This window comes from Molossus molossus, unplaced genomic scaffold (assembly GCF_014108415.1).
Source record: "Molossus molossus isolate mMolMol1 unplaced genomic scaffold, mMolMol1.p scaffold_m16_p_3, whole genome shotgun sequence".
Lineage (NCBI taxonomy): Eukaryota > Metazoa > Chordata > Mammalia > Chiroptera > Molossidae > Molossus > Molossus molossus.
Window position 1 is genome coordinate 73948852 of NW_023425366.1, and position 21827 is coordinate 73970678.

Here is a 21827-nt window from a genome sequence, read left to right on the forward strand (position 1 = left end):
GTCTCCCCCCCCCACACACATTAATCTCCTTTCTCCACACCCCACCCCCTTCACCTCAGTATCCATTGGTTATGCATAAATGCACAGAAGTTCTTTGATTTATCTCTTCCTGCCCCTCTCCCCATTTCCCTCTGAGGTTTATCAGTCTGTTCCCTACTTCCATGTCTCAGAATATATCTTGTTCATCAGCTTATTTTGTTTATTAGATTGCACATATATGTGAGATCATGTGATACTTGTCTTTCTCTGGCTAATTTTGTTTAGTGTAATACTCTACAAGTCCCTGCATGCTGTCTCAAAGGGTAAGAGATACTTCTTTTTTTACAGCTGCATATTTTCTTTGAAAATGTTTAAATATTTTCTACCTTTTTAAGTAGTTCTCAGTTGAAAGGTCAATCTATATTACCTAGTCACTATACAAGCAGAAAGGCTGATTTTTTTAACTTTCCTAATTTTGAATTTATGTGTGTTCTGATACATTCATTCTTTTTTTTTTTTAATTTTTTAATTTTTATTTATTTTGATTACAGATATTTCTCCTTTTACCCCCACTGACTCCCCCTCCTCCTCCCTCCTTACCCTGTCCCCAGCTTTGTTGTCCATGTCCATTGCTCATGCATACATGCATATAAGTTCTGTGGTTTATCTCTCCCCCACCACCCACTCTTCTGGGGATTGTCAGTCTGTACCCTACTTCCATGTCCCTGGGACTACCCCATTCCTCAGACTGTTATGTTCATTATATTCCACAAGTAAGTGACATCATGTGGTATTTGTCTTTGTCTGCTTGGCTCATTTTGCTTAGGATAATACTTTGCAGGTCCTCCATGTCATCTCAAAGGATAAGACATCTTTCTTTCATACAACTGCATAGTACTCCATTGTGTACATGTACCACAGCTTTCTTATTCATTTGTCTACTGATGGACATTTGGGTTGTTCCCAGATCTTAGCTATTGTAAATAGTGCTGCTACAAACATGGGGGTACATATATTCTTTCTGAGTGGTGTTTCAGGCTTCTTAGGGTATATTCCTAGAAGTGGGATCACTGGGTCAAATGGAAGTTCAATTTCTAATTTTTTGAGGTAACACCATATCATTTTCCATAGTGGCTGCACAAGTCGGCATTCCCACCAGCAGTGTACCAGAGTACCCTTTTCTCCACACTCTCACCAACACTTATTATTTGATGATTTGTTGATGGCAGCTATTCTGACAGTTGTTAAGTGATACCTCATTGTTGTTTTCATTTGCATATTTCTGATGATTAGTGATGTTGAACATTTCTGCATATGCTTTTTAGCCATATGTATGTCCTGTTTGAAGAGGTGTCTCTTTAGGTCCTCTGCCCACTTTTAAATTAGGTTCTTTGTCTTACTTTTGTGGAGTTGTAGGAGCACTCTATATATATTGGAAATTAACCCCTTATCTGATATATCATTGGCGATTATGCTCTCCCATACAGTGGGTTGCCTTTCCGTTTTGATGATTGTATCTTTTGCTGTGCAGAAGCTTTTGAGTTTGATGTAGTCCCATGTGTTCATTTTCTCCTTTGCTTCTGTTGCCTTAGATGATGCATCCATGAAAATTCTGCTGCGTATGATGTCCAAAATTTTGTTACCTACATTTTCTTCTAGGATTTTTATGGATTCATGAGTCACATTTAAGTCTTTTTTCCATTTTTAGTTTATTCTTGTGTGTGGTGTAAGTTGATGATCTAGTTTCATTTTTTTTTTTTTTTGCATGTAGCTGTCCAATTTTCCCAATACCATTTATTAAAGAGGCTGTATGCTCTTGCCACCTTTGTCAAATATTAATTGAGCAATATGCCTTGGGTCCATTTCTGGGTTCTCTGTTCTGTTCCACTGGTCCATGTGCCTGTTCTTGTGCCAGTATCAGGCTGCTTTGATTACAGTGGCTTTGTAGTATAACCTGAAATCTGGTAATGTGATCCCTCCAACTTTGTTCTTCTTTTTCCAGATTGCTGTGGCTATTTGAGGTCTTTTTTGGTTCCATATGAACATTTGAAGTATTTATTCTAGTTCTGTGAAGTATGTCGTTGGTATTTTGATGGGAATTGCAGTGAGTCTATAGATTGCTTTGGGTAATATGGACATTTTAATGATGTTAATTCTTCTAATCCATGAACAAGATATGTGCTTCCACTTTTTTATATCTTTCTCTATCTTTTTTCAATGACCTGTAGTTTTCTGCAAATAGGTCCTTTATTTCTTTGGTTAGGTTTATTCGTAGGTTTCTTAATGTTTTTGCTGAGATGGTATATGAGATTTTTTTTTTAGTTTCTCTTTCTGTGAGTTCATCATTGGTGTATAAGAATGCCATCGACTTCTTGACATTAATTTTGTATCCTGCTATGTTGCCAAATTCCTTTATTAAGTCTAGTAAATTTTTGATGGAGTCTTTGGTGTTTTCTACGTATAGTATCATCTCATCTGCAAATAATGACAGTTTCACTCCCTCCTTTCCAATTTGGATCCCTTTTATTTTTTCTTCCTGTTTGATTGCTGTGGCTAAGACTTCCAGTACTATGTTAAATAAGAGTGGCAAAAGTGGGCATCCTTATCTTGTTCCTGTTTTTAAGGGAAATGCTTTTAGTTTCTGCCCATTGAGTATGATGTTGGCTGTAGGTCTTTCATATATGGCTTTTATTATGTCGAGATATTATCCCTTCTATTCCCACATTGCTGAACGTTTTTGTCAGAAATGATACTGGATTTTGTCGAATGCTTTTTCAGCATCTATTGATATGATCATATGATTTTTATCTTTCATTTTGTTTATGTGGTATATCACATTTATTGATTTACGAATATTGTACCAGCCTTGCGTCCCTGGGATGAATCCCACTTGGTCATGGTGAATAATTTTTTTTTTGATGTATTGCTGGATTCGATGTGTTAGTATTTTGTTCAGGATTTTGGCATCTATATTCATGAAGAATATTGGCCTGTAGTTCTCTTTCTTTGTAGTGTCTTTTTCTGGTTTTGGTATTAGAATTATGTGGGCCTCATAAAACAAGTTTGTACATTGTCCTTCTTTTTGAATTTTTTGAAATAGTTTGAGAAGAATGGGTATTAGTTCTTCTTTGAATATTTGGTAAAATTCCCCCATGAAGCTCTCTGGGCCTGGGTTTTTGTTTGCCGGAAGAGTCTTGATTACATCTTCAATTTCTTCTGTTGTTATTGGTCTGTTCAAGTTTTCTATCTCTTTCTAGTTCAGTTCTGGGAGACTATGTGTTTCTAGAAAATTGTCCATTTTGCTTAGATTGTTGAATTTGTTGCCATATTATTGTTCCCGATATCTGTTAACAATCCTTTATATTTCTGTGGTGTCAGTTATTATTTCTTCTCTTTCATTTCTGATTTTGTGTATTTGGGTTCTCTCTCTTTGTTTCTTGGTGAGTCTAGCTAAGAGTTCATCGATTTTGTTTATCTTTACAGAGAATCAGCTCTTTGTTTCATTGATCCTTTGACTTGTTTTTTTTTTGGTCTCTATGTCATTTAATTCTGCTCTGATCTTTTCTATTTTTTTCCTTCTACTTGCTCTGGAGTGTTCTTTTTGTTTGCTTTCTAGTTCTTTAAGTTGTAAAGTTAAATAGCCTATTAGAAATTTTTCTTGTTTCTTGAGGTAGGCCTGTAGTGCTATGAACTTCCCTCTCAGAACTGCTTTCGCTGCATCCCATAAATTTTATGTTGTGTATTCATTTTCATTGGTTTCCAGGAAGTTTTTAATTTCTTCCTTAACCTCCTCGGTAACCCATTCATTGTTCAATCTATTTCAATCTATTCAATGCTATTTAGCCTTCATGTGTTCAAATGTCTTTGCATGTTCTTGTTGCAATTGATTTCTAGTTTCATGCCATTGTGATCTGAAAAGATGCTTGATATGATTTCAGTCTTCTTGAACTAGTAGAGACTTAGTTTGTGTCCTAACATATGGTATGTCTTTGAGAATTTTCCATGCACACTTGAGAAGAATGTGAATTCTGCAGTTTTGGGGTGTAATTCTCTGTAGATATCTATTAAATCCATTTGATCTAGTGCTTCATTTATAGTCTGTGTTTCTTTGTTAATTTTTTTGTCTAGAAGATCTATCCAGTGATGTCAGTGAGGTGTTGAAATCCCATGCTATGATTGCATTGCTGTTGATTTCTTCTTTGAAGTCTTCCAGAAGTTTTTAAATATATGTTGGTGCTCCTATATTGGGTGCATATATGTTTACCAAGGTTATATCTTCCTGTTGGATAGAGCCTTTCAATATTATGTATTGGCCTTCTTTGTCTCTAGGTATGGCCTTCATTTTGAAATCAACTTTATCAGATATGAGTATTGCTACCCCAGCTTTTTTTTCCTTTTCATTTGCTTCAAAGATTTTTTCCTATTCCTTGACTTTATTCCTATGTGGGTCTTTTGTTGTGAGGTGGGTCTCTTGAAAACAACATATATGTAAGTCACACTTTCTTATCCAGTCAGCTACTCTGTGTTTTTATATCAGAGCATTCAAACCATTCACATTTAAGGTGATAATTGATATGTACTTATTTATTGCCATTTTTGTTTAGTGTGGTTCTATTTTTCTTCCTATTTCTTCTACTAATTACAGCAGTCCTTTTAGCATATCTTGTAGAGCTGGATTGGTGTTAATATATTCCCTTAGCCTTTTTTTTTTTTTTGGTCTGGAAAGCTCTTTATTTGATCTTCTATTTTGAATGATAGCCCTGCTGGAAAGAGTGGTCTTGGATTCAGATCTGTGTTTTTTATGACTTTGATTGCTTCATGCCATTCCCTTCTGGCCTGTAGTGTTTCTGTTGAGAAGCCAGCTGACAGCCTTATGGGGTTTCCTTTGTAGGTAACCTGTTGCTTATCTCTTGCTGCCTTTAGGATTCTCTCTTTGTCTTTAATTTTTGGCATTTTAATTACTATGTGTCTTGGTGTAGGCCTGTTTGGGTTATTCTTACTTGGGGCTCTCTGTGCTTCTTGAACTTGAATGTCTTCTTCCTTCACCAAGTTCGGAAAGTTTTCTGTCACTATTTCTTGAAATATATTATCTCACCCTTACCCATTTTCTTCCTCTTTGGGAACTCCTATGATGTGAATGTTATTACATTTCCAGTTGTCTCACAGTTCTCTTAAGCTATCTTCCTGTTTTTTAATTGTTTTTTCCTTTTGATTTTCTGATTGGTTGATTTTTTTCTACCCTGTCTTCTAATTCATTGATCTAGGCCTCAGCTTCTTCTGCTCTGCTGGTTAGTCCTTCCAATGTGTTCTTAATTTCTGCTTTGTCATTCTTCATTTCCACTTGGTTGGTTTTCAATGTTTGTATATCTTTACTCATGGTGCTGATGTCCTTCCTCATGCTCTTGAGCTTCCTCAAGGTCATGGCTCTGAACTCTATCTCTGATAATTTGCTTAGCTGCATTCCATTGAGCTCATCTTCAATAGAGTTCTCTTATTCTTTCATTTGGGATTTGTTTCTTTGTTTCACCATTTTGGCTATCTCAGTGGGTTTTGGAGTCTGCCAAATTTTCTCTGGGGGTGTTGGCGTTCTGCTTTTTGTGGCTCCCTCTGCTGGGTTTGGATGAGCCTGGGCGGGCCCACATTAAACACCACTGTCAAGTCTTACTTTCCTGGGTAGATTTGCAAGCCCAGGAAAGTTTAGTTATCCTCTAGCTTTTTCCTGGAGCCTGGTAGTCTCAGTTACTCTGTGCCTTGGAAAGTAGTCCTGGTGTTCTGCAAAAGAGGATTTCCAGAGAGTGGGATAGATGCTGGTTATTAATGAGCCTCAATTTGCATTTCTTTGTCTCACCTGGGAAAGGCTGAATCTCAGGTGGGGGGCGGGGTGGTGGTGCTGCTGCTTTACCCCACAGCTCTGGGAAGGAGCACACTGGCTACCGTCCTTGTGGCCACAGCTCAGAAAAACTCTGAGTGTCCTCCAAATCCTGGGCGTCCCCAAAGAGTTCCAGCCTAGTCTGCCCTCTCTCTGCCGCAGCCCCCAGGTGAGTGGCTGTGGCTGTTTTAGTGCTCTGTCCTGGCTCTCTGCGCTGTGGAGAGGCTTGGTCTTTATTCCCCAAGGGTGCTGCTCACAGCTAAGACTGCTGCTGTTCATGGGTTCTCATCCCGCCACCCTCTGGCACCTCTGTAGATCCTACCTGTCCCTGGTTATATGGTCCTGTCCTGCTGCTTTTCTGTTGCTTTTTTCCGAGGATTTGTCTTCATTTCAGTTGTAATTCCGTTTTGGTCCTGGGAGATCATCTGTGTAGCTTCCATTCACTATGCCTCCATGTTGACATCCTCTATGCCTATCTTGTGCACAGCTGGGTAGCAGAGGCCTCTATGGTGCCTCTGCACCCTGCAGGTTCTGTGGGTAACTGGATCACATAGTCTCTTTGGGGACCATGCTCTATACCTATGTTATGTGCTGCTGGGTCACACAGGCCTCTCTGGGGCTTTAGCGCCCCGCAGGTCCATGGGTAACTGGATTGCATAGTCCCTGCTGGGTTTCACAGGCCTCTCTGGGGCCCTTGTACCCTGCAGTTTCTGCAGGCAGGCAGCTGGATCGCACCAATCACTCTAGGGCTCTGGCTTCCCACTGCTCTTGTAAGCTAGTGGAGCCCCAGGTCCCGCTGCTGGCAGCTGGGGAGTGCTGCTGCCCCGTGGGACTCAATTCATGCTCAACTTTTGCTGTAGTTTTTGGGGATGGGTCTCATATTCTGGTCTGTGTTTCTGTTGCCTGTGGATGGATGTCTGCTCCCCAGCCTCTGTTGCTAGGGGTATATCTTAACTCTGATCTGGCTGCTACTATGGGGGATGGTGCTGGGCTCCGGGCTGTCTGTGGCTTCCGTGACCAGCACCTTTGGAGCTTCTCTACTGTGCACTGGTCTGTGTTGACACAGAGTATCCACTGGTCTGATGGTGCCAGGTGTGCTGTTGAGCTCAGGTTGCTGGGTCCTAGCTGCTCCCACTGCCTCCTCCCAGGGAAGACTGAGATCTTCCAAAATGGTGGGACCTTCCCGGGGTGCAGGAAGAAGCGCACTGAAGAGCCCCGTACTGTTGTAGCTGGCTGCTCCTTGTGCTACGTGTCTCTGTACTGCTTGGGTTTGGTTGTCCACCTTCACATCCACTCATGCTCTCTCACACACTAACCCTCCCTTTGGTCCTGCCCACCACCATCTTCACCCTGATACATTCTTGATAGAAATGTTGATCACACTGATTTTACAGTTAAAAAGTTACCTGAAAAGATTTCTTAAGTGTATCCTTTCATGTCCAACCAGTGTGGCATAAGTGGTTGATTGTTGACCCATGCATCAAGAGGTCACTGGTTCAATTCCTGGTCAGGACACATGTCCTGGCTGTGGGCCCAATCCCCAGTGGGTGGCATGCAGGAGGAGGCCAATTGATGTTCTCTATAATTGATGTTTCTATCTCTCTTTCCCTCTCTCAATTCCTCTTTCTCTAAAATCAATAAAGGAAAAAAATAAAAATAAAATTCATCCTTTCAGTTCTCTTGAATAATTATTTTTTAAGTCTTACTATATTGACAAAAGCATAATTTATAGATTACTGCTAAGAAAATTTTGGGTGGCTTTCCTAACATCCCACATTTCATCATCAAAATAATTTTCTAAAGAACAATTTTTACCTTGTCACTCCCAATTTAGAAACATCTCACTGTGTAGAAATGTATAACATCCTTAGTATTAATACCTATGATCTTCCATAGTGTGAGGCTAGTCTACTTTTCCTGTCTTTGCTCCATCTATTGTATACATTCTGTACGGCAAATAAAATCAATTTATTATTTTATTTCTGATAAAGGCCCCCTACATTTCTATTTTCTCCCTTTGCTCAGATGTTTTCTTCTTTCCAAATTCTCTTGTTTCCGAGCTACTTGCCAAAACTTTATTCATTATTTAAGATAATGACCACCTTAAACTCTACCTTTTCATGAAGATCTTTCTGATTATTCTCTCTCTCTTTTTCTTTTAATCCTCACCCAAGGATATTATTTCATTTATTTTCAGACAGAGTTGGGGAGAGAGAGAGAAAAAAAAAAAAAAGGTGAGAGAGAGACACATCAATTGGTTGCTTCCTGCATGACCCCAGCCAGGGCCAGGGACCCAACTGCAACTAAGGTACGTGCCCTTGACTGGAATTGAACCCACAATGCTTTGGTCCACAGGCCATCACTCTGAGCCAAACCAGCTAGGGTTGATTACTCTCTCTCTCTCTCTCTTTTTTTAAAATTTAATTAATTAATTTATTTTTGTTACAATGTTTCTTCTCCCCCCCCCGCTGATTTCCCACTCCCCCCTCCCCGCCCTGTCCCCAGCTTTGTTGTCCATGTCCATTATTCATGCATACATGCATATAAGTTCTGTGGTTTATCTCTCTTCCACCACTCCCTCTTCTGGGGATTGTCAGTCTGTATCCCACTTCCACGTCTCTGGGACTACCCATTCCTCAGACTGTTATGTTCATTATAGTCCACAAATAAGTGAGATCATATGAAACTTGTCTGTCTCTGGCTTGTTTCGCTTAGGATAATACTTTCTAGGTCCCTCCATGTCGTCTCAAAGGATAAGAGATCTTTCTTTCTTGCAGCTGCATAGTACTCCATTGTGTATATGTACCACAGCTTTCTTATCCATTTGTCTGCTGATGGACATTTGAGCTGTTTCCAGATCTTAGCTATTGTAAATAGTGCTGCTGCAAACATGGGGGTACATAAATTCTTTCTGATTGGTGTTTCAGGCTTCTTAATGGTATATTTCTAGAAGTGCGATCATTGGGTGAAGTGGAAGTTCAATTTTTAATTTTTTGAGGTAACACTGTATGTGACTCCTGAATCCATAAAAATCCTGGAACAAAATGTAGGCAACAAAATTTCAGACATCATATGCAACAGAATTTTTACTGATACATCACCTAAGGCAACAGAAACAAAGGAGAAAATGAACACATGGGACTACATCAAACTCAAAAGCTTCTGCACAGCAAAAGATACAATCATCAAAACGGAAAGGCAACCCACTGTATGGGAGAGCATAATTGCCAATGATATATCAGATAAGGGGTTAATTTCCAATATACATAGAGTGCTCCTACAACTCCACAAAAGGAAGACAAAGAACCCAATTAAAAAATGGGCAGAGGGCCCTGGCCGGTTTGGCTCAGCGGTTAGAGCGTCGGCCTGCGGTCCTGAGAGACCCGGGTTCGGTTCCCGCTAAGGGCGCGTACCTCGGTTGCAGTTTGTCCCCGGCCCTGGTCGGTTGTGCGAGTGGCAGCCACTCGATGTGTCCCTTTCACATCGATGTTTCTCTCTCTCTCTCTCTGTTCCTCTCTCCCCCTCCCACTCTACCTGAGCAAAAAATGGAAAAATGTCCTCGGGTGAGGATAAAAAAAAAAAAAAGTAAAAAAAAAAAAAAAAAATGGGCAGAGGAACTAAATAGATACCTCTCCAAAGAGGACATACAAATGGCTACAAGACATAGGAAGAAATGCTCATCATCACTAATCATCAGAAAGATGCAAATTAAAACAACAATGAGGTATCACCTCACACCTGTCAGAATGGCCGCCATCAACAAATCATCAAACAAGTGCTGGTGAGGGTGTGGAGAAAAGGGGACTCTAGTGCACTGCTGGTGGGAATGCAGACTGGTGCAGCCTCTGTGGAAAACAATATGATTACTCTCTTTTTAAAGTTTGATCTTATTCAGCCTTAAATGCTATGTTATTTATTGTGTAAAATACTTTAGGAATGTTGCTTTCTGTCATTCATGTCTTTATCTTGTATTAATTTTCAGTTTAAAAAAAAAGTATTTATCTTTATTGTAAGTATTGCAGATGTACCCTTTTTCTCCCCATTGACTCCCTCTACCCTGTTTCCACCCCTCCTCCAGGCCTTCACCACACTATTGTCCTTGTCCATGGGTTATACATACATGCATATAAGTTCTTTGGTTAATCTCTCCACCCCCCCACCCCCCCCACCTCCCTCTGAGATTTGTCAGTCTGTTCCATGCTTCCATGTTTCTGGATGTGTTTTGTTCGTCAGTTTATTTTGTTCATTAGATTCCACTTATAAGTGAGATCACATGATATTTGTCTTTCTCTGACTGGCTTATTTTGCTTAGCTTAATACTCTCCAGGTTTCTCCATGCTGTCTCAAAGCGTAGAGAGCCTTATTTTTTACAGATGCATAGTATTTCATTGTGTAAATGTACCAGAGGTTTTTTTTATTAATTCATATAATGATGGGCCTTGGACTGTTTACAGATATTAGCTATTGTAAATAGCACAGCTATGAATATAGGGGTGCATATATTCTTTCTGGTAAGGCAGAAATATCTATTTATATGCATGCTATTTAAAAGGCAATGTATTACTGGCCAGTTTGGCTCAGCCGTTAGAGCGTTGGCCCGTGGACCAGAGAGGCCTGGGTTGGTTCCCACTAAGGGCACGTACCTCGGTGGCAGTTTGTCCTGCCCTGGTTGGAGTCATGTAGGTGGCAACCACTTGATGTGTCTTTCTCACATCCATGTTTCTTTCTCTCTCTCTCACTCTCTCCCTCTCTCCCTCCCGCTCTGTCTCAAGATAAATGCTAAAATGTCCTCGGGTGAGGATAAAAAAAAAAAAAAAGGCAATATATGAAATGGTGCAAACTTTGTGAACATACTTATTTAAAAACAAAAGGATGATGCATGCACATATTTAGGTCAGTTAGGTGTGATGGGATGAAAATTATTTCTTTCAGAGTTAGTTGAAGAAAGTTTCCCTAAAAAGATGTGTGGTAGTACTTATCAGGCTTAAGGGTGACATATTTTATTGAATTGCACATTTTACCTAAAGATAAATAATTTAGGGCAGCATTTTATATTAAAAATTAATTTATTGTCGTATATGTGTTAAATTTTGCATGAAATTTAAAAATAGAGCGTAAGAACTCAAACCCGATTTAAACTACACTCCGCTTTTCTGGGCAATAGTTGCGTCTTCTAGATATCTTCACAGTAGGGTACTATAGAAAGAAGGCATTTGAAAATAACAAAATTAAGTAAAGTGCCACAAGAGAGACAATTTTAAGAACCCAAGGAACTCAATGCATAGTAAACATTTTTTAAATATTTGGTAAAATAGATACCAGAAACATGTGGCACTTATAAATTCCAGCATAAGATGCAGGGATTAAAGAATGTCAAACTAATGGCAAATTCATGACTCAAAGAATTGCAAAAATTTAAAAAAATTTTAGCTATTAAACCAGACTAATATATTTTAGTCGCTGTTAAAAATATATATATATCACTACTACATTTGTTTTAAGGTGATAGCAATAAGATATGTTTATAACATAATCCCAAGATTTTAAATAATAGTATAATTATTGTAAGATGTATACTTATTCTAAATTGATTATAATTACAGATATATTTAATTATAAAACCAGATTATTATTTTCTCTATTGTTTTAATCTAGAATAGCCACGCAAAAAATACAGCAACCAGTAAGTAAATTATGTTTTACTTTAGACAAATCCTGAAGTGTCCTGGGTAAGTAGTAAAAATCTACTTGTCTTTTAACCGTCTTCTTCTTGTTGTTTAGATGGTATTTGAAATATTTTTAATTGGTCCTATCTTCTCTAACAAGAAAGTAATTAATGAAACATTTTGTAAATATTTGTTCATTAGACATTATCAAATTCAAAACAGTAACTGCCACACACACTGGCAAAGCCAAAGCAGTCTCTTCGTTCTCCATCTGACCTGCCATTTGCATTTCCTCCCATAAGCCTTTATGCTTACTTTGTTTCTCATCTAATATGCCGGTTTCATTTTTTTCTCACAGGCTTTGTAAATCCTTAGGTTTCTCTTGAAAGCCTGTATAGACAAAAGAACCCCTCTCTTTGAATTCTGAGAATCTATTTTTTGGGAACCTATTATGCGTCAAATACTGGGTACCAATTGTAGTTGCTTCAGTTTCAGAGTATTAAGCCTCACTATGAAAATCACTGGTTCCTTGGGGAATTAACTATGTTTCCTTATGTGGTATTTGCTTTGCATATTTTAGTACTGTGTACTATAAATTTAAAGAGAGACATCATGTCTTAATATATACATAATAGTAACTCAAAAAGAAGATATTTATACATTTTATTTTAGTAAACATCCATTGATTATTTATTTATCTATATTTGTTGGGGTGACACTGATCACTTATTTTGGGCAAGGTTTTCTGGGGGATTATCCAAACCCTGTTTCTGTGTTCCAGGATTTTATGGTCTAGAGAAATTTGGGAAAGAGATTAGGGAAACATTCAGTATAATTATAACAATATTTTATAAGCAAAATATAATAAAATAAAGGGGGGGGGCCAAGAAGGGGCTTCTCACTTTGTTTGGTGTGTTCTGAGGAGATTTAGAGGTAGCTTTTAAAATTGAATACATTTAAGACATAAAGATGTGGTTAAGTATTTGGGGTTGAAGAAACAACAGAGATTGACGTATATAAGAAAGTGTAGGCTTTGTTTGAGGAACAGATTACAGTGACCAAAGTATAAGTAAGATCCCCAGGAAATCTCTCTATATAATGAGAGATTAGACTGAAAACACAAGTGCAAATTAAGCAGAAATCTGAATATGAAGAATATTGGATGTTACTTTGAGGGGTTTAAATTTTATAGACAAATGGGCAACATGAAGAATCTAAATCAGAGAGTGAATGCTATTTGTGTAATGAGTTAGAGATTAATTTGGCAACATTGGATAATATATTTTAAATGGGTTTTTAAATAATTTGAGTCAGATAGAAATTACTGGAAACAAATGTTGTAGACCATTGTAGACAAAGGTTAATGAAGGCCTTAAATATGTGCTAACTGTTGCAAAGGAGAGAGGGTATCAGCAGGTATTTTAGCAACTGAATGAATAAAACATGGCAACTGATACGGGGATGCTGCAAAGGGCGAGATCACAGTTTTAAAGACTTGTTTCATGAGAAATTTTTGATGTCATTAATTCATGGAGAAAAGTGAGGGGAATGAGGGAAGAATGAATAGGTAATACAGGAGGATGAAAACACCTAGATGAGTGGGGTTCTCAGTGTTTCCTGCACATTTGCATAACCTAAGATACTTTAAAAATGACTGATGACTAAATCGCACCCATTGAGTATTTGATGTAATGAGTCTGGAGTGTGAGTCATGGTTCCAGGGATTTTTAAAATCCCCCTACGGAATGCTAATGTTAAGCTAGGGAACTTCTGGTCTAGAATCTGGCTACTGAACAATGTAGTCCGTAAACCAGCGACATGCACATTATCTGGAAACATGATATAAATTCAGATTTTTAGTTCCCGCTACAGAACACCTGAATTAGAACCTGCAGTTTAAATACTTCCTTAGGTTATTTGTATGCATATTATATTTTTAGTAGTGCTTACCTTGAACATGCTAGAATCATCTGAGGGGCTTTTAAAAACAATTATTTGTAAATCCCAAGCCCAGAAATTCTGATTTAATTAGTATAAGGTGGGGCCAAGGCACAGGTATTGTTTTAAAGGCTCCCAGGAGACATAGACATAAGCCAGGTTTGAGAGCTACAGGTACAAAGTATTGTTTCCTGTAAATCCAAGAGTCAGATTCCCAGGAGAGTTTTCTCTTTTCTTGATTGCTTGTACCAGCATCAAAATGTAACTAGAAGAGAATGATAAATGTTTTTGTTCTCTAAATGTATGACAACATAGGAGCTTGGTTAATGAGAACCTATGCAAATATTCTATGTAACTAGAATTTTAGATTTATGTGGAGCAATTTGCATTAAGTTTGAAGAATAAAACTGTACAAAAAGGTCTCTCAGAAAGCATTTTAAATATCCATGTCATCAATGTAGAGTAATCTATTTGAAGTTAAGGTAAACTTAGGCATCTCTGATTTTTCTTTCTCTTCTGATATGGATGGCTACCCCGTTTTGAGGGACTTCATAATGACAGCCAATGTGAATTGTTGCCACACTCAATTTGCAAGGGCAGAGTTTCAGGCTAGAATAATTGCCTATTCCACTCCAGAGATGGGATGCTGACTGCTTCATTACCAGCTGGATGAACCAGGGCATGAGCAATTTCAGACAGTGTGAACCATGCTACTTTATACTACCCATGGGTGCTGGTTCCCAGATCTACTTACTCACTCTTCAGTTGCAACAGACATGTTTTGCTTGCTGCAAGGTGCTCTTGATGGGACTAAAAGACTTGTACAAATGTACCGGTGTCCTGTTCTCACATCATTCTACAAAGTGAATCATTAACCATGTTGGAATATGCAGATAGACTCACATTGTAGAATGAGTGATTTAATTTTGTCCATTATTAATTTTTTTCCATCTATCTTTATCCTACTTCGAAGGCAAAGGAGAGGACTATTATATAACTTATTAAATACATTACACAGTAATATTAACATACATCAAACCAATCAATATAACTAGGATGGTTTAACTCACAATTCAGCACATTGCTTCGAATCCAAGGAATTCTATAGAAAAGCCCATAATCCTTGGGATGCAATTGCTTTTAAAAAACATTTGCATTTAGAATATTGCATAGTTGATATAAACTATCATGAGGGCCATTTTAAGGCACAACTTTTTTTGTGTGCTAAATTTAACTTACTTATAATATGCCAAATGCACTACTTAAATAACTAAACTTTAGTTAAAATCAGTAGTCATTTTATTTTCAGTTTGAGGAAGCATTGCTTGCACCAGAAGCCCATATCAAATTTGTATTATTGAAATATCCACTATAATTTTAAACCAAAATCAAGCATACATAACATTAGAAGTAGTTTCTAGTACAGTAGAAACTGTTATGGAAATACTGGTAAGAATTGAATTAAATAAGTATCACCAGTATATTTGTTCTTGTTTAAAATTTGAATTACCTGATGTTTACTATATCTACATATCTATCTGTATATCTTTCTACCTATGATACTTGCAAATATATACATGTATATAAAACATGAGAGCAAAATATAAACAAGTAATTTATGTCAACAGGATAAGAATGAGTGATGAGGAAGACACAGAGGAACCGTTAGAATAATTGAGAATATTTCTAATCTTGATGGTGGGTACATAAATTTTTTAAATGATTTGAATATTTTTGTAATATTTTGATAGGTATGTTAAGTTATAATTCACATAGCATGCAGTTCATCCATTTAAATTCAATAAGTCAATTGTTTTTAACATAGTCACAGATAATGTTCAATTATCATCACATTAAAATTTAGAACATCTTCACCACCCCCCAAAAAAACTTCATATCAATTAAGAGTCATTCCTCATTCCACTGCCCTGGCACTAGATAACCAGTTAAGTTCTTTCTAACTTTGGCCAATTGAATAATGCTGCCATCAACATTCATGTACCAGTTTCTGTGTGGGCATAGATCTAGGAGTAGAATTGCTGTATCAAATGGTAGCTTCATGTTTAATCATTTGAAGAACTACCAGACTGTTTTCCAAAGGGGCTGCACCATTTCACAGTTCCAACAGTGGTGTATGTAAGAGACTATAGATTTCTTTATATCCTTGCCAACACTTTATATTCCCTGATTTTTTTTTTTTTAATTTATCCTCACCCAAGGACATTTTTCCAATTTTTTGTTCAGACAGAGTGGGAAGGAGAGAGAGGATGAGAGAGAGAAACATCGACGTGAAAGGGACACATCGAGGGGCCGCCACCCACATGACCAACCAGGGCCGGGGACAAACTGCAACCAAGGTACGTGCCCTCAGCAGGAACCGAACCCGGGTCTCTCTGGACCACAGGCCAACGCTCCAACCGCTGAGCCAAACCGGCCAGGGCTTGATTTTTTTTTATTCTAGCTATTCTAGTGGGTGTGAAGTAGTGTCTTATTGTGGGTTTGATGACTAATGATGTTGAATATCTTTTCTTGTGTTTATTGGTCATCTGTATTTCTTTGAAGAAATATTTATTCATCTCTTTGGCCATTTTTAATTGGGTTAGTTGACTTTTTATTATTGAATTGTAAGAGATTTTATACATTCTGAATAGAGAGTCATGATTTACAAATGTATCCGAGATTCCCTGGCTTCTCTATAATTTTTTCATGGTGTCTACTGCAGCACAAAAGTGCTTATTGTTATTATTTGCTTTTTAATTTGTTTAACAGTGACTGGCTGTGTTACTTTAGTGAAGTCTAACTTCACTCCACAAGGAAGCTCAGGCTTGTGTACACCCACAGTCATCCGAGATTGACAGTGGTCTTTGGCAGAGCTCACTTAATTTTTTTCCTGTCCACACCACACGGCTAGTCAACAACTGCTGCCTCTTGCTCTGTTTATTTCAACAGTGTTTTGGGGCATAAACTGCTCTGCAAACTGTTCTAATCCTATTGTGGATCCTTTGAAGGAATAGTGTCAAAGATCAATGTTTGATATTTGTTTTGATCCGAGAAAGATTTCTCTTATCTGACGTACTGCCCATTTCTCTGCTTCTAGCTCCTTGACCTACTATTTAGCTTATACCTTGAATCTCCTCCAAATTGCCTATTGCCACAAGCTTGACTGTTTTGAGTGTGCCCTTTGCTTCACATCCTCCATGCTTTGTTGCAAATGACAGTGTGAATTTACTCTCCTACAGTTCCTGTAGAAGTTCAGTCCAAAAGTAGTTTCACTGGGCCAAAACCAAGATTTTCTCAAGGCTGTTCTTCCTCCAGAGCCTCTAGAGGACAATGTGCTTCGCATTTCTAAAGCAGTGCCTCTGGATCCTGGGTTTCTTCCTCCATCTTCAAATCTAATGGTGTAGCATCTGTCTGACTCTGTTTCCCTTTGCTTCTTTCAAATGACTTTCTGTGTCAAATCTCTTGCTTCACTCTTACAAGGACACTTGTGATTACATATAGAGCCCCCCAGATAATCCATATAGTTGCCCCCAACTGGTGATTTTTTTTTCATTTTTGTAAACATCTTATAATACCTCATCTTGGCAGAAAGCTTTAAAGGAAAATAATATGAAATTGAAAAAAAAGCAAGATGAAACTAATAAAACTAATTCAAATCTAATGTAATCTTTTGCCCTCACAATAGTCTGCACTGTATGCAGAAGAAAGGATGTAATTAAAGTGATGTTTGGAACAAGTTATACGTCAATGACCTCTGAATGAAGAAATTTAGAATAATTTTAAATTCTGCTATACTTTCTAATTCTTTGTGATTTTTGCAAAATTAATTATAAATTAAATTAAGTAATATTGTCTATACTACAACATAACCATTTGGAATCTACATTAATAATAAATAATTTTCATTGGCTACTTGGCAGGAATTGTGTAATATTACCAAAAGAATGGTTGCCAAGTAAAAAGTTTAAAAACCAAGTTTTATATGACTAGCAGGAATATGCTGTAAAGTTTGGGGTTATTACCTCGTGCAACATTGTATACATTACATATCATTAGGTTTTCTCTCTTTTTTTTTTTTGGTAAAAAGTTAAATGACATTGAATTCGGCAGTTTATTCTTTGGTCATTGTATCTCATTAAAAAACTGCATAACAGTAAAATAGGTAGTATAAGAGTCAACAAAGACATTAAATATAATATATTAAAGCTTACATTTTTTTGGGTTCAAGTTAATGTTTAGAGCTTATTACTTTAAGGATCCAAATTAAAGTTATGCATTTTATATCAATTTAAAATTTAGCCTAAATAAAATCTTTTATGAACTGGAGGTGCATACAATTTTATATTTATAATCTCCCGAAGTTCATTGTAAATGAATCAGTGAAAGGCATCCTAATATGTTAGTATCAATCAGGTCCTGTCACATTTTGTCAAAATTGGTCTAATCATGGTAAATAAAATCCACTCAATTAAATTAATTTTAGTTTCTACTTCTATTTATATAGCTCATGTATTAAATTCTGAACAAGTTTTCTTCCAAACATCTTATATACATATGACATTTTTTCTTTCCTCAATTTAGTCATAAATTTTTAGAGTACATAGTAGGTTTTAGTAAGAATTAGACAGAAGTAAAAATTACGAAGCACATACTGTGGTCACATATTATTCAGGATTCTACCATTTCAAAGATCTCTCACTTATTGCTTAAAATAATTTTATGAGGTTTGTGTTGTTGCATCACTTTTATAAAAGAGCAAATAGATTCAGAGAGCTTGAGCAGATTTCTGGACATTAGAGAGTATGACTGAGCTGGAATTAAAGCTCAGATATGTTCAATTACAAAGTCCAAACCCTTTATCTAAACTATGTCCATAACACCCAAGAAATTGGAATCACACTCTTCAAATTATTTTCCAGATATCAAGGATGCTTGCATGTTTCAGGATAGGCTAGGTCACATTGTGTTAATAAACATTCCAATAATCTTACTGACTAGACACTTTAGCTTGTGATACTCTAATATGGATTGTCTGAGAGCTTGGTTTTCTGTATTTACAACGAGACCCAGGCTAACAGAGGCTTTATTCCTACACAATCTTATGTAATGACCACAGCAGTAGGAAAAGATGTGGTGAATTGTGCTATGACCCTTAGAATTCCAGCTAAGAAATAACACATACAATTTATTTATGTTTTCTTGGATAAAGAAAGTCACATAGTCTTATATTATTTCACAGGGAGCAAGAAATTTTTTCCTCTCCAATCAAACTTTATCAGCCTTTAGTTTTTCTCAGTTCATCCAAGATTTTGACTTGTCTGTCATTATTAAATTTCTTGTTATTGATGTTTCTAATCCTTATGTGTATCTTGTTAGTTATTTTGTGAGCAAGTGGAAGAGGCTAATCTAGTCAAATGATGCTAGTCAGAGAGCCATTTAGTATACTTTCACATGTTTGTCATCACATAAAATTACACCACATTTTAATATTTATAATCCTACAATATTCAAATAAAGAAGTCTATATTGATAAAAGTATATATTAATAATGTGAAACGTGTCATCCTAGAAATAATTGAAGATTCAGAAAAGTCACATAATAATAGGACTTTTGCCCATTTAAAATTCACAACTTATTCAATGACAGAATTAATTTTTGTCTCCAATTGGGTTTTGGTTCAAATGTCAATTATAGTGTGCTTTAGGAAACCAGAAAAGATGTTGCGGTTAACACTCATAAGTAATGACAATTCAATTGAAGTGTGAATGACTGTGCAAAATTAATTAAATTCATTTTCTAAATATAAAATAAAAATATTGGTAAAATTATATTATATTTCCTTATAATAACAGGTAGCTCTCAGAGATACATGCCTTAAGTTTTCAGAATGTATCTGAACCATACTCAATGCATAATAAATTACAAAACTAAATTAGCTTGAGAAATAACTACATTAGAACCTGTCTGGATCCAGATGTTTTGGTATCATACTACTGCCGTGTGCTTTGGCACATTCAAATATTTCTATGATTGTTGCTGTAATAATGACTCTCCTTTTTTTTCTTTAAAAATATTTTTATTGACTTTTTAGAGAGAAAGATAGAAACATTGATGTGAGAAAGAAACATTGATCAGCTGCCTCCTGCATGCCTCCAGTGGAGATTGAGTTCGCATCCCGGGCATGTGCCCTGACTGGGAATTGAACCAGGATCTCTCAGTCCATTGGATGTCGCTCAATCCACTGAGCCACACAGGCTGGGCATATATATGTATATATTTTTAAAATCTATAATCAACAAATATTAGGTAGCCAGAACAGAGACACCCTGAACCATGTACTTAAGGCTTCAAGTCATCTGTACCTCAGCAATTAAACAACAATGGAGATTATCCCTGATTTACTATTTTAGAAGTAAAATTTATTGCCTACCCATCACTTAGAGATGTATATAACAATACATTTCTTCACAAATAAGATCATTTGGAAACATATACAGTGGTTCACATCTCTTTTAAATCTTTATTCAATAATTCATTATTTTTAAAGAAAAATCTTGCTTAAGGAATTCAGCTTCTTCTGAATCCCATTCCCTAAAACACTCTGACTGTTATGCCAGATGGAGAGAGATAACACATTATATTTTAGTGGTGTCATGCTGACACCTCAATGTGTTTTCACGATAATGTATAGCTTGCCCTACTCAGAGGCAATGATAAATAACAGAAGAATTAAGAGTAATAATGATTAAGAAATAAACTTTTATAGAGAGACCTTTCTAAATTTAAATATAAATTAAACTGTATATAAATTATAATGTGTGTTAAATATATTTATATTTAAACTACATTTATAATTTATAGATGAGTTATGATTTATTTAAAGAAGCACTACAGAGCCCCTAGGTGTAGCATGTTTATTGCAATAAAAGGAATATTAACTCTTCATATATTACTATAGTTAACATAGTAAACTAAATTATTTTGTGACAACTGTGATATATTGTAATGGTCTCTGAGTACCTTAAAAGTGAATACTGTGTTAAAATAATTTTTAAAATTTGTATTCATTTAAATATAAATTAGTACATGCTATATATGATTGGCCTGTTTCTGGAACAGGTCTATATTTCTGTATTTAGCTTGAGTGTAATATTGGTGATGAAACATGATCTTGTAGTGGAAGTTGATAACAAATATCCTCTGTAGCCAACTAGATTGTGACATACAATGAAGAGCCTCGCAGTGTAATTTTCACATAGATCAATAACTTTAGATTACCACTACAATTCTTCCTCTGCTGGTACAAATGAAGACTTCATTTTACATTAATTAGTTTAACTAAAATGGAATTACTCAAGTAATGTTAGGTAAAATATCTTTTCTTAGCCAAAATTGAGGACTTCTCATAAGAAAGGTCAATATTTAAGTAATTACTCAATCATAGATACTTTGAAAATTATTCAAGTTTTGATGCAATGGTGTGTTGTACATAAAGAGGATAATTTTATAACACATGAGCAAATAGATTGTTGAAAGTTATATTTTGACAGGGATATGTTTGACTAATGCATAATAAATTCAACTTTTTTTTTGCAATAAAATTTATTTATATATTAAATAACTTCTGGGCACAAGGTGTGAGGAAAAGATAGAATAATGTGTGTCCTAATAATAACTTGCATTTTAAAAAAATTTAAGTATTCACATTGTCAACAAATACTAATTTTCTAAATCAGATTTTATCTATCTAAATTATACTTTTTCACTGAGAACCCACTTTTTCTTTTTATTAATCTGATAGGTTCAGAGGAGAAAATAGGGACAATATGTTCATAAAATGGAGTCCTTTTAACTGGATTATATGACAAGAGCCTGGTGTCACTTTAGAAGCATATGTAATACACAAAAATATATACTCATTTGATTAAGACCAAGCCAGCATTTATTTTTTTATTTGTTTGTGTATGTATGTATGTATGTACGTGTGTATGTATGAATTAGTGTAAAACTAAGGATTGGACCAGCTTTTAGCCTGTAAGTCATGCACCATTAACACGATTTAATGCATCTGATTATACTCTAAAAAACACACCTCAGAGACTATCTCTGCTGAAGGATTGTTGGTTTTTTAAAAATATATATATAATCTAATTTTGCAAAATACAATAAAAATGAAATAAAAAAATAAGTTTAAGGATCAATGACATACAGAATTCACTCTCTAATTCCTTATTATTAGATTTCTCAGGCATTTTAAATTTCCTGTAAACTTTTCTAAATGCTTACTTCCTATTTATATACCAACTTTTATCAGGCACTGGTAACAGGCAGTTCACAGGTGACCACCCGTTCCTTGACCACACTATGTGGATCC